Source organism: Arvicanthis niloticus, chromosome 2 (assembly GCF_011762505.2).
Source record: "Arvicanthis niloticus isolate mArvNil1 chromosome 2, mArvNil1.pat.X, whole genome shotgun sequence".
Lineage (NCBI taxonomy): Eukaryota > Metazoa > Chordata > Mammalia > Rodentia > Muridae > Arvicanthis > Arvicanthis niloticus.
In genome coordinates this window covers 16538330-16549916 of record NC_047659.1, presented here as the reverse complement: position 1 = coordinate 16549916, position 11587 = coordinate 16538330, and the positions used below count along the sequence as shown (strand labels likewise).

The 11587-nt window shown below is 49.1% G+C and overlaps 1 protein-coding gene across 2 annotated transcripts in view; it reads right to left on the bottom strand.

The window, feature by feature from the left end:
- Nek6 (NIMA related kinase 6) overlaps positions 1–4059 on the bottom strand; it is a 74544-nt gene extending 70485 nt beyond the window's left edge. Inside the window, exon 1 of one of the 2 annotated variants that reach the window (XM_034494458.1) lies at positions 3909–4059. The gene's annotated coding sequence lies outside the window, so the exon portion shown is untranslated. Of the gene's footprint in view, positions 1–3720; positions 3851–3908 lie in introns of those variants that run through there. The other variant, XM_076928671.1, reaches the window with a different exon arrangement.
- Between the last annotated feature and the right edge of the window lie 7528 nt (positions 4060–11587).

Sequence of the window (11587 nt, the reverse complement as noted above, 5' to 3'; positions counted from 1 at the left end):
AATGAATGCAGTGGTCCCGCAAGCAATCTGACGGCCCCCTCAGGGCACCGCTCCAGGGGTGGTGAACAAGAGTTTTAGGGGGTGTTGTGATTCCAGCCAGCACAGTTCAAGAAGCCTGCCTAGAAGACCAGTTCCTCAGCTGCCAGACCACGTGAGAAGTCGCCTGTAGGGGGTTAAAATCCAGAACTGGAGTCCCCTGCATACTCGGGTCTGTATTCACATAGCAAGTCCTGCTGGAGTGACAGATGTCAAAATGCCAGATCACACGCTCAAGTTCAAGTTCCCAGGATTAATGGCACAGGAAATTACACCACTAATGGATGTGCCCCAATGCTACTTCTGTCTGAACCTTGGGTCTGAGAAGGCCACAGGTTTGACCTGAAGATGGATTATGTGTGTGTCACTAAATTCAGACAGGAATGGGGAAAGTTTCCAAAAAAAGAAAGCAAGAAAGAAAGAAAGAGAGAGAGAGAGAGAGAGAGAGAGAGAGAGAGAGAGGAAGGACAGATGATCTTACCTGGGTGACAGAACTAAGAACATCCACTCAAAAACTTCAAAACCCTTTACAGAAAGCCAGACCACAATGGCCCCTCTACCATCTCCCTGCTCTGAGAGCCCCAGTTCTAAGAACTAGCAAACTCTCAAAAAAATGCACTTTGCTGCCTATGATGACATCAGCAAAAATTAAATTAGATAAATAAAAACATAGAAACAAGGCCTATTTTTACCTCTGCAAATCACAGGCCAGATGGAGAGGAATCTATCAAAGCCAGAACCCGAGGCTGGGCCTTCCCATACCCTCTATTATTTCACACCTTACACTTAGGCATTGCATCACAAAGCACTTTGCAAATGACACTCTTGGAAGGGGGGAGCGACCTTTTCCTGTTAGTGCTAGAGGACACAGAGCTGGGCAGGCACAGACCAAACTACACAGGTCCTTACTTATACACAGACCTCTTCTGAAACACCAGAAACGGAAGTGAATGAGGAAGTGAACTGGCAGACCCAGTTCTGAATGACAGGTGACAAGGAGTCTTTGCAAAAATGATCGTGTCAAGATTCAGAGTGAAGAGTAAGGCTCTGAAGAGATCACGCTCCATCTCCCTACATGGTCAGAGGCTGGGCTCTTCCTGGGGCCCGAGTCCAGCTTTGTCTCCAACATGTATCTATGTGTTTATTTTATTTATTTATTTATTTATTTATTTATTTATTTATTTATTTATTTAAAAGGAGTCGTGGTGTATAATCCTGGAACACCTGGTACTTGCTATGTAAGTCCAGGCTGGCCCAGAACTCAAAGCAATCCTCCTGCCTCAGCCACAATTATGGGCGTGGGCCACCACACCTGGTTGTAACCTATATCTAATCTTGAGTGATTCACCAAGTCCTCCACCCTCACCTCTCCTGAGAAGAGGAGAGAAACATTAGTCTCCTTTTGACAATGGTTTCTTTGGCCATCCCTGGCACTTGGAAAGACTGTAGTACCTTCACTCTGGTGGCTCAGTAGCCTTTGGGAGAACCACTCCCCAAATTCTGGAACCAGGAAGGCCTGCAGAACCTGGCCTGTCATAAATCTCTGAGCTTTAGAACATGCCGGAAGAGCAAAATACAATAAAGGCAGCCGGCATGCTTCAAGTTAAGAAAGACCGTCCTAGAATCAGAGAAACGACTTTAAACCCTGACTTTGCCATTTATCAACTTACTGAACTTTACAAGTTCCCAGGAAGACTACAGACTCTGTCCAGACAAGTCTGGGTTCAGATTCTGGGTCCACTGCTACGCTGTAGCTTCTCTGTGCCCCAGTTTCTTCATCTACAGAATGGACACCATAACAGTTCGTACAGTGTTGGTGGGAAAAAAGAAAAATCAAACTTTGTGCACCAAGCCCAGCACGGGGCATATCCCCAATAATGGGGGACACGGGTCATGGTGCTACTTGCCCAAAACTATGCCAGACAGTTCTTCACTGCTCTTGTCTGTTTTCTCGTATAATAGAGACTAACCTCTGACTTACATACAGTGAGCCCAATGAGGACACGAGTGTTCAAGTCCATAGTGCCCAGGCTGTGCACCTTAGGAAGTCAAATGTCAGGTCCTGGACCCAGTGAAGGAGGAAGGCCTAGAAGGTCGGCAGGTGGCTCAGACTTTGGCCACCACCCTCTCCCACATGGCCTGGGACACATTTGATCTCTCTATGATTCAGATGCCTTGGGCACAAACCCAAAAACAGAGTGGAATACCAGGACAGTTAAGGACCCCCACTATTCTCAGCACACAGTAGGTACTCTGTAAATGATTCAACCCCTTTCCCTCCACCTTTCCCACACCATGTGCCACCTGGGAAGGCCAGCATCTCCATTCCTGGAAACCCAAACAGCTCTAAATCCTGGCCAACGCTTAAATCTCTGTCATTAAGTCCGAGACTTGGGCTTTTTAAAGATAGCAAATGACTTTTGTAGTCATCTCTGAAGCAGACGGAGCTTGAAGGCTCACAACCACAGGGACCATTTTAAATCCCGGGCCTTTTCTTCTGGGAAGTTAGGCAAGAACCTTCCCAAATGTTTGCCGTGGGGCCCTCTGCCAGGGAGTGACTCACTCCTCCGCTCCCCACAGGCATATTTTATTTGGGGGTGGGGGATCCAGGGAGAGCCTGGCCCTGATGGGGGAGGGAAAGTTTCAACACATCCAGAAGGTGGGGATATTTTTTCTTCTCCAGTTTTCAGGACAAAGAGGGAAAAAAAGAACATGGGTCTTTTTTTGTTTCCTTCCAGGTTTTGTCTGCTGAAAGACTATGTCTAAAGTTCACTGGTTAAGTTCCTCCTGTTGGGAGTCAGGCACCCATTCAATGAAATTCTTCTCCCATTAGCAACAGGGTTTTTAACATGCCCTTTTACACACACCAGACTCCTGTGAAGTCATTTTCCCCTCAAAAAGTCAACCTGCATTTTGCAAGTGAAGTAAAACTCTGAAGAGAAACTTTCTAAAGTTTGCGTTAAAGCAGTTAAAGCTTTCAAACACACACACACACAAACTGTCAATCAAAACTTCACGGACAGCCCTTGGAGGATGTGTCCCAAGTCACCCATTTGTTACTGCCTCCAGGGCTCGGATAAATCAGGGAAGTATGATTAACTTAGAGGAGCAGGCGGGGAGGACAAGTATCTGGGGCCCCGGGTCTCCCTAGGGCCTAACCCCTAGGTATGGGGGGCAGAGTCCAAATCTGGCCTAGCTAGAGACAGCCACGAACAAAGCCAGGGAACTAAGACGTATCTAGAAAACCTCAATTCAAGTCCAGCGCAGCCCCCTCCTCAGCCTGCGTGGCCATGCAGAGTCCTGCCAAGGCCGGGCTCAGCAGCTTCCACTAGAGTCATAACCGGGTGATCTGCAGACTCACAGAATACGGCCCAGGACCCTCTCCGGACAGGGTCAGTTGGCACACCACACACACACACACACACACACACACACACACACACACACACACTGGCCTGCAGCGTGGAATGCTCAGCCTGGATCCTAAACACACACTCGTATGGAATTTGTACACTTTTGCCCGTGCACGTGTGCACACACACACACACACACACACACACACACACACTCGGGAACGTTCAGACACGTGGGTACACGTACTCCTTGGCATCCACGGTAAACACTCGATACACGGATAAACCGAAGCTGAGCCCGTCCACCCGCACTGGTCCACCCCAAACTCACAGCCGGGGGGCCCCTGATGTGCACACGCACGCACTCCCGCGCAGCGGGGCGGATGAAGCCCGCCGGGGACACCTCGGCCTCCTGCGGGCGTCCCCGCTGACTCCCCGGGCACGCGCGCGCGCCCACAACGCCTCGGGTGACGGCCCCACGCCCTGGCCCGCGCCCCTCGCCGGTCCCAGGCCACTCACCGGCGCTGGCGGCTCTCTCGGCGGCGGGCTGAGCGCGAGTCGCACGGGAGTTGGCGGCTCTACGGCCGCAGCTAGTCCGCCGGGTTCAGCCGCCGCTTCTGCGCGCGCCCGCGCGCCCGCCCCTCCCCGCCGCGGGGCCGCGCCGCCCCCTGCGCCCGTGCGCGCGGCCGCCACGCAGGCTAGGGGGCGCCGGGGACGCGCTCCCAGCTTGGGTGCTTGATCGTCCTGCCCAAGTTGGAAGACTGAAGCTCAGACTCCAAAATCCTGGCCACTGAAACCCTCTGCACGGGCTCTAGACTCCTGAAGATGCAGATACTCTGGGTAACCAACTCGTGGACCCTTCCCCACACCCATGGATTCCCCATCAGCTGACATTACTCCTATCACAGCCCTAGGACTGAAATTGACCCATCCACAAGGTGAGGCAGGAGGCAGGAGTTCAGTTGGTAGAATGCTCTCCCTCATCTCAGCACTAGGGAAATTGGGCACCTGTAATCCTTGAACTAGGAAGGCTGATTGAAATTCATTCATTCTTGGCTATATAGCAAATTCCAAGCCAGCCTGGGCTACATGAGAAGTTGTCTAAAAAATAAAAAAAGAAGAAAAAGAAAAAAGAAAAAAGCGCTCCGTGTGTACAATAATACAGTGTACAAATAAGTGCTTAATACAGTTCAAGAAGTAGGCCCCTAGGATAAATCCAAGCCCCTGACCCCAAAGCGCCAGTATCTCCTGGGGATACTGCCTTCCTGGGAACTCCAGGAAGCAGAAGGTTCTAGAAGGAGTAAGCAGCTCCACTAAGGGCCAGCCAAATACTCTGGGGGCTGTGGGGGGACCTGAGTTTGATCCTCCAGACCCACATGGTGGAAGGAAAGAACTCCAGCAAATTGTCTCTAACTTCCACATGTCCTCCAAATGCACACTGGGTAGTGTGTGTTTACAAAACAAAACAAACAAACAAAAAAACCTTCATCTGTGAATACTTAACCACTAGGATGTCCAAGCTTCTCTGGGGAGCAATTAAGGAGCCTCCTACTTCTCCTCAAGGGGGGGTGCTCCTGGCTGGAACAGGTATTGCTGCTTCTGACTATTCTAGACTGTCTTTGTCCCCAGAGCACTTGGCAGCTGTCCATTAGTCTTCTGCACTAGTCTGGCACAGGACAGCATCCTGCTGAGTATGTTCAGTTACCTAGTCTGCTTGAGTCCACAGTAATCAGGCCCACAACCTATACTGCTCCCTCTGCCTGCCTCATGGTGTTCAGCCTCTGTAAGGGAGGCATCATGCCACCCATGTGCCCATTTCTTAGATGGCTTTAATGAGGCCTGTGTGCAAAAGTCCCCCAGGTGGTGAGTGAACTGGAAGCAGATGACAGATTTCTGGTTTCAGCACCTTATTGCTAGGCAACCTGGTTCTAGAACACTGGTGTAAGAAAGGTATGGTCACCAGCCCAGAGCAGCCAGGCTGGTCCCTGCCTCTGGGAGGAGGGAACTGACTCTAACAAGTTGTCTCTAATGTGCACATATACATCGTGGATGATGGCATGTGCGGGCACACACGAATAACTGTTGAAAAGAAAAAAAAAAAACGAAAGCTTAACACCCACTCTAGAAAGTCTGAGTTTCTCTGGGAAGCAGACAGTAGGATAAATAAAGTGAAGCAGGGTGGAGGCAGGAGGACCAGGGGTGCTTTCTAAGAGGCAAGGAAGAGTGAAGGTCTCTACTGAGGAGCAGAAGCCTTTAGGGGAGAGGGTGTGGCTAGAGACCTGCTGTGTTCAGACTGGGTACCCTGCTGTACAAACTGTCCTGGCAAACTGCAGAGCAGCTAAGACGCAGCATCAGACCACTCGAAAGGACTTTTTCCAGCCTCCCTGAGCTCACAAATACACGCAGTGCTCTCTTTTTCCTGGTAGGAAACTGAAGTTCAGAAAGGTCAAGCAACATGTCCCAAGTCTCACAGCCAATGATGAACCTTAGAGGTCTGGCTGTAGACAAGTGGTCCTACTTTAAGTGTTAAGAGCATCAGGGGCCCAGCCCACATACCTCCACACACCCAATAATGCAAAGACAGGATGGGTGGGGCTTACATAAGGCATCTTCAGTCCTAAGGGGTAGGTGGGAGTACACCCACCCTGCTCCAGACCTTCCTCCTTCTCGCCCCTACTTCCTTCTCTTTGACTGTGGACCATACAGATGGTCTGCAGACCCTGCTGACATGCTCTGACATAGAATCAAGTTTCGTCAGCTCCAAGACCCTCGCCCTCCCTTCAACACCCATCTCTCTGCAGGGGAGGGGAGAAGGGAGAGGTGCCAAGTACCTCAGCCTGGGCCACTTTTGTTTTCAACTCACAGGAGTTTTTAGTGAGTCCCCAGATGAGTCACAGAAAAGAGGTACTTGCAAAATGCCTCCCAGATTTAGCATGGCTGCCTCCCTGTGCACTGGGGTTGCCTGTGCCTCCCACTGCCAACCACACTGGGAATGTGGTCTCAGGGGCCAGCTCTGCGTCTGCCCTGGAGACTTTCAGGATGATGCTCTGCCGTTTCATTATCACTGTGCAATAGAGGAAGAGAAACCATCTTGGCTCTCTCTGCACCTTCCCTGGAGAAGCAGCTAGGCGCTTCTGCTGCTGGCCCAGTCATCAGCAAGGTGTGACCTCTGATGATCCTCTTAATGGAGGTGGCAATTCGTGGGCTGCAGCTGAAGACACAGCAGCTCACTGAAGGAAACAGGTGTGATTCCAGGTGGGATGTGATCCTGAGTGGAGGTATTCCTGCAGGGTGTAGACAGGAAGAAGGGCAGTTTGGGACAGGGAGGCATGGAAACCAGAAGCAGACTGTATCTTGCCACATCCCTGGAGCAAAGTATCTCCTCAATGGCTTCTTAGTACTAGGATTTTACGAATTTACTTACGTGGTTTTTGATTGGGAGAGGGGGCGGGTAGGGCACAGTCTCATATTCCTCAGGCTGGCCTTGAACTCATGGACCTGTAAGCTTTCTGCCTCCACTTCCCAAGAAACTGGGTATTGCCAGCTTCGTGGTGGGAGAGTGCCAGTTTTGACTATAGTTCTAATTTTCTCTATTCTCCCATTTGCTGTGGTTATCCACAGCAAACTTCTCATCCCCAAAATGCTTCTGATTAGATCAAAGGCATGTATCTTCCTGAAGGGCAGGAGTTGAGGGAAAGGTATACGGTACCCTAGCCCCCTGCACCTGGGGTCACCTGCCTGTTTGGAAAGGCCCTCGGGGTACCTCATGTTCTACCAAGTGCAGAACTGGGCCTCTGGGTTTCTGGGCCCTCCCTTCTCCACGTCTCAGCATCTGTGTGTCCAAGAGCAGGGATCCTCACTAGCCAGGAAAGTAGTCAGTACCTCCACTCTCAGCAGGCAAAATGATCTCCAAGAGTACTTGTGCTGGCCTTTCATAAGCTAGAGTCTCGGGAGAGGAGGGAGATCGATTTGAGAAAAATGCTTCAATCAGATCAGGTGTAGGCAGTATTTTCTTAATTAATGACTTAGGGGGAGGGCCCAGCCCATGGTGGGTGGTACCATCCCTGGGCTGGTGGTCCTGGGTTCTATAAGAAAGCAGGCTGAGCAGACCATGAGGAGCAAGCCACTAAGCAGTGTTCCTCCATGACCTCTGCATCAACTCCTGCCTCCAGGCTCCTGTCCTGACTTCATTTGCTGATGACCTATGACGTGGACAAGTAAGCTAAATAAACCCTTTCCTCCTCGAGTTGCTTTGGTCATGGTGTTGTATACAGCAATAGTGACCCTCACTAAGACGGTACTCTAGACTTTGCCTTCTAGGACTGCGCATCAGGCTGTGCACGCTGGGAAATTTAATAATGAAGGAGATTCAGGATGTGTGATTTTTCTCACCTCTACCCAACTCACTGGTTCATCTTTTTTAAGTAGTCAGCCTGTTCTAAGCTATATTAGCCTTTACAGTGTGTGTGTGTGTGTGTGTGTGTGTGTTGTGTGTGTGTGTGTTGTGTGTGTGTGTGTGTGTGTTGTGTGTGTGTGTGTGTTGTGTGTGTGTGTGTGTGTGTGTGTGTGTGTGTGGTGGGGTGATCATCATGAGAGTTGTTCCTCAAGAAGTATACACTCTGGTTTGTTTTTGTTTTTTCTTTTTTAATTTTTTTTATTGGATATTTTATTTATATTTCAGATGCCATCCCCTTTCCCCATTTCCTCTCCCTAGAAAACCCCTATCCCATGCCCCCTTCTCCTTTTTGCTTTTATACAATTTTTTTTTAATGTTAACCAAAGGCTTTATAAGTTTGGTAATGCTCAATCAGAAGTGTATCCCAATACACAACCTAGATATATCAACTATCTTTGACTGGTGGAGACATGTAAACATCTGCCTCCATGTTCCCCCCACCCTCATCACCTAGCTTCTCCTGTCCTTCCTCTTCCTCTCCTTACTCCTCCCACCTTAGCTCCTCCTACATATTATCCTTCTTTTAAAACTTTTCTCTCAAAATACAATTAGAGCATAACTATACCAATTTGTGTCAGTAAGGTACAAGATAGACCTAATACACAGTCCATCATTTTGTTGACTAACCAGAGCCTCCGTCATCTCTCCTAACTAAAAGACTTAGTTCTGAACCTGGCTTTTTTCTTGGCTTTAGAATGAATGTCAGCTGAAAACCATCCTCTCAAATCCTTTCTCTCAAAGTAAATAGCCGGGATTGGCTATGAGACTATAAGTCTTCAACCCTGTCAGAAATCCAGAATGACTGAGTTAACTGAAATTATGGGAAGCCCAAAGCATAGCTTCTAAAAACTTAGCCAATTTATAGAGAGCGCTGAACACCTAGACAGCCCCTATACTACAGAACGTTGGAGCATCCAACGTTTTTGTTTTTTAAAAAAGGCAAGATAGCTTACTGTCTCAGGGACTTGCCAGTTAGGCAAGGCTAGCTAGTCAAAGAGCCCAGGGATCTTCTAGTCTGGGTCCTGGGTTTAAAAACAGTACCACCACACCTAGTTTTCAGATCACAGATTCAAATCCTGATGAGCCATATGGGCACCCAGTTGAGCACCCAGAACTGAGCCTTTCATGGACACTCTTGACTGGCCCTCTCAGCGTTGCTTTAAGGACCCTCTGCAGAGCCTGTGAACACAGGAGGTTTGGAGGCACTGTGCTGCACTGCTCCTCTGGAGGAGGGTGCAGATTGCAGCTTCTAGAAGACCACAAGCTTGGCAAAGAGTCCAGGGGTGCCATTTTGGACATCTCCCTGGAGTCAGTGTATCCGGGTCCGAAGGTCAGAGGTCAACTTTGAATATTATGTCTTAGTAGCCATTTGCTTTGATTTTTAAAATTAATTTAATTTTGTTTTGCCTGCATGCATGTATGTGTGCTACGTGTATATCTTATGCCCACAGAGGCCAGAAGAGGGTAATGGAGCCCCTGGAATTGACATTACAGATAGTTATAAACTCTGTGGGTATTGGGAATTGAGCTGGGGTCCTCCGCAAGAGCAGCAGGTGCTCTAAACTGATGAGCCATCTCTCCAGCCAGCATCGTTCTTTTTGAAATAAAGTCTGTCACTGGCTTGATGCTTACTAATCAGTCTGGCTGGCCAGTGACTCCCAGAGACCTTCCTCTCTTGGCTGCACAGTAAGGGGATCACACGCACTTGTCATGACCCCTGGCTTTTTGCATGGGTGCCGGAGATCTAACTTGGGTTCTCATGTTTGCTTGGCAAGTAATTTACCACTCGAGTCATTTCCCCTCCCTTAAATGGGCGTTAAAGCTGAGACTAGTTGCTACTGGAGAACTGCTCTTCTGATGTTGACTGTGATTGGAGACTTGGTCTTTTTCCTCCCCTGGGACAAGGGTGGTGAAGTGTTCACCTTGGCCCCTGAATCTCCTTGGAAGCCTCAGAATTCACTGTGCTCAGAAATCCCTACACACTCAGGGTAGACCTGGTGCTGCCTGCTGTTCAGATACTCAAAGCACCATCTTCCCCACTGGATATCAAATGGAATAGTAGCTGGCCCAGCAAAAACATAAAAGAACAATGGGCCTTCTCAGACCTGGTTTTCTCCTTCTTCAAGTGAGTTTCCCTGTGTGGGCATCCTCTCATGGATGGGAAAGTTCACAAATTTAAAAAAACAACTGATGCTGCCAGGTGTGGTGGCACACGCCTTTAATCCCAGCACTTGGGAGGCAGAAGCAAGTGAATCTCTGTGAGTTCGAGGCCAGCCTGGTCTACAGAGTGAGTTCCTGGACAGCCAAGGCCATACAGAGAAACTCTTGACTCAAAAAACAGAGGAAAAAAAAAAAAAAAAAAAAAAAAAGGACAAAAGAAAACTGGTACCTGGTGAGGTGAGCCAGTGTTCTATTTCACACTTCTTCTAAATGTGAACGTGGGGTGTGGGAGGGTGTCTGTGTGTGTGCCTGTGCATGTGTGTAAACCAGAGGACAACCTCATGTCATTCAGTGTGTGTGTGTGTGTGTGTGTGTGTGTGTGTGTGTGTGTGTAGACCAGAAGATAACCTCATGTTATCCAGTGTGGGGGTATGGGAGGGTGTGTGTAGGTACCTGTACCTGGGGGACAGAAGCCAACCTATGTCATCCAATATGGGGGTATGGGAGGGGGTGTGTGGAGACCAAAGAACAACCTCATGTCATCCTCAGAAATGTTGTCTACTTCCTTTGAGGCTGTCTCTCACTAGCCTAGAGCTCATCAATTAGGTGAGACTGTTCAGCCAGTAAGCCCCAGGGAAGCTCATCCCTCCACCTCCCTAGGGATTGCAAGTACATGCCGCCAACATCCAGAATTTTCACCTGGGTTCTAGGAATCAAACTCTGGTCCTCCTGCTTACAAGACAAGCATTTTACAGACTGAGCAATCTCACTAGTCTGAACATACATCATTTTATAAGGGGCATCTGGTAGGGCTTGACTCTATTTTATCTCTCTGCATGGCCACATGTGAATGGCTAAGAAACAAATGAACTAGGTCACCAGTCCTGCCCTGATTGTTTCTCTCTGGGCATCCAGTGTCCCTTTAGCTTTGAGAGCAAGTAAGGGTCCTGGGTAACCTTCCCACATGTCCTGTGGGAGCCTGCTCTGAGTCTAAGGCTTTCCTGCATGGCCAAGGCCCAAAGACTGGCTGCTTTCAGACCAAACAGAAGCAAGGGTTCCTTGGATGTAAGGCCAGTGACACACCATTGGTCGGCCAATCCCAAACATGAAGTGGATGGACTGGTGGGAATTGGGTATGGCTATTCAGCCCTGGTGTGCTTGGGGGAGAATGCAATTTTTCCAGCCACCAGCATATATCAGTGCCATGTTGGAGGTATCATGGGGAAGCAGATGGCTGGGACTACAGATCTTTGTTTATGACAAGATCTCACTATGTGACCCCGACTAGCCTTGGACTCCATACTCCTGCCTCTGCCTTCTAAATGGTGTGATTACAGATGTAAACCACTATGCCCAACTGAGGTCTGGAGTCTTCTTTTAGGTATATATTTATTTTCTTTTTTTATGGGTATGAGTATTTTGCCTGCATGGATATATGTGCACCACGTGCCCAAGGTGGCCAGAAGTAGGCATCAGATCCCCTGAGACTGAAATTACAGATAGTTGTGAGTTGCCATGCAGGTGCTAGAAATGGAACCACCCCCCACCCCCACCCCCACATCCCCACATCCCACACACCTCC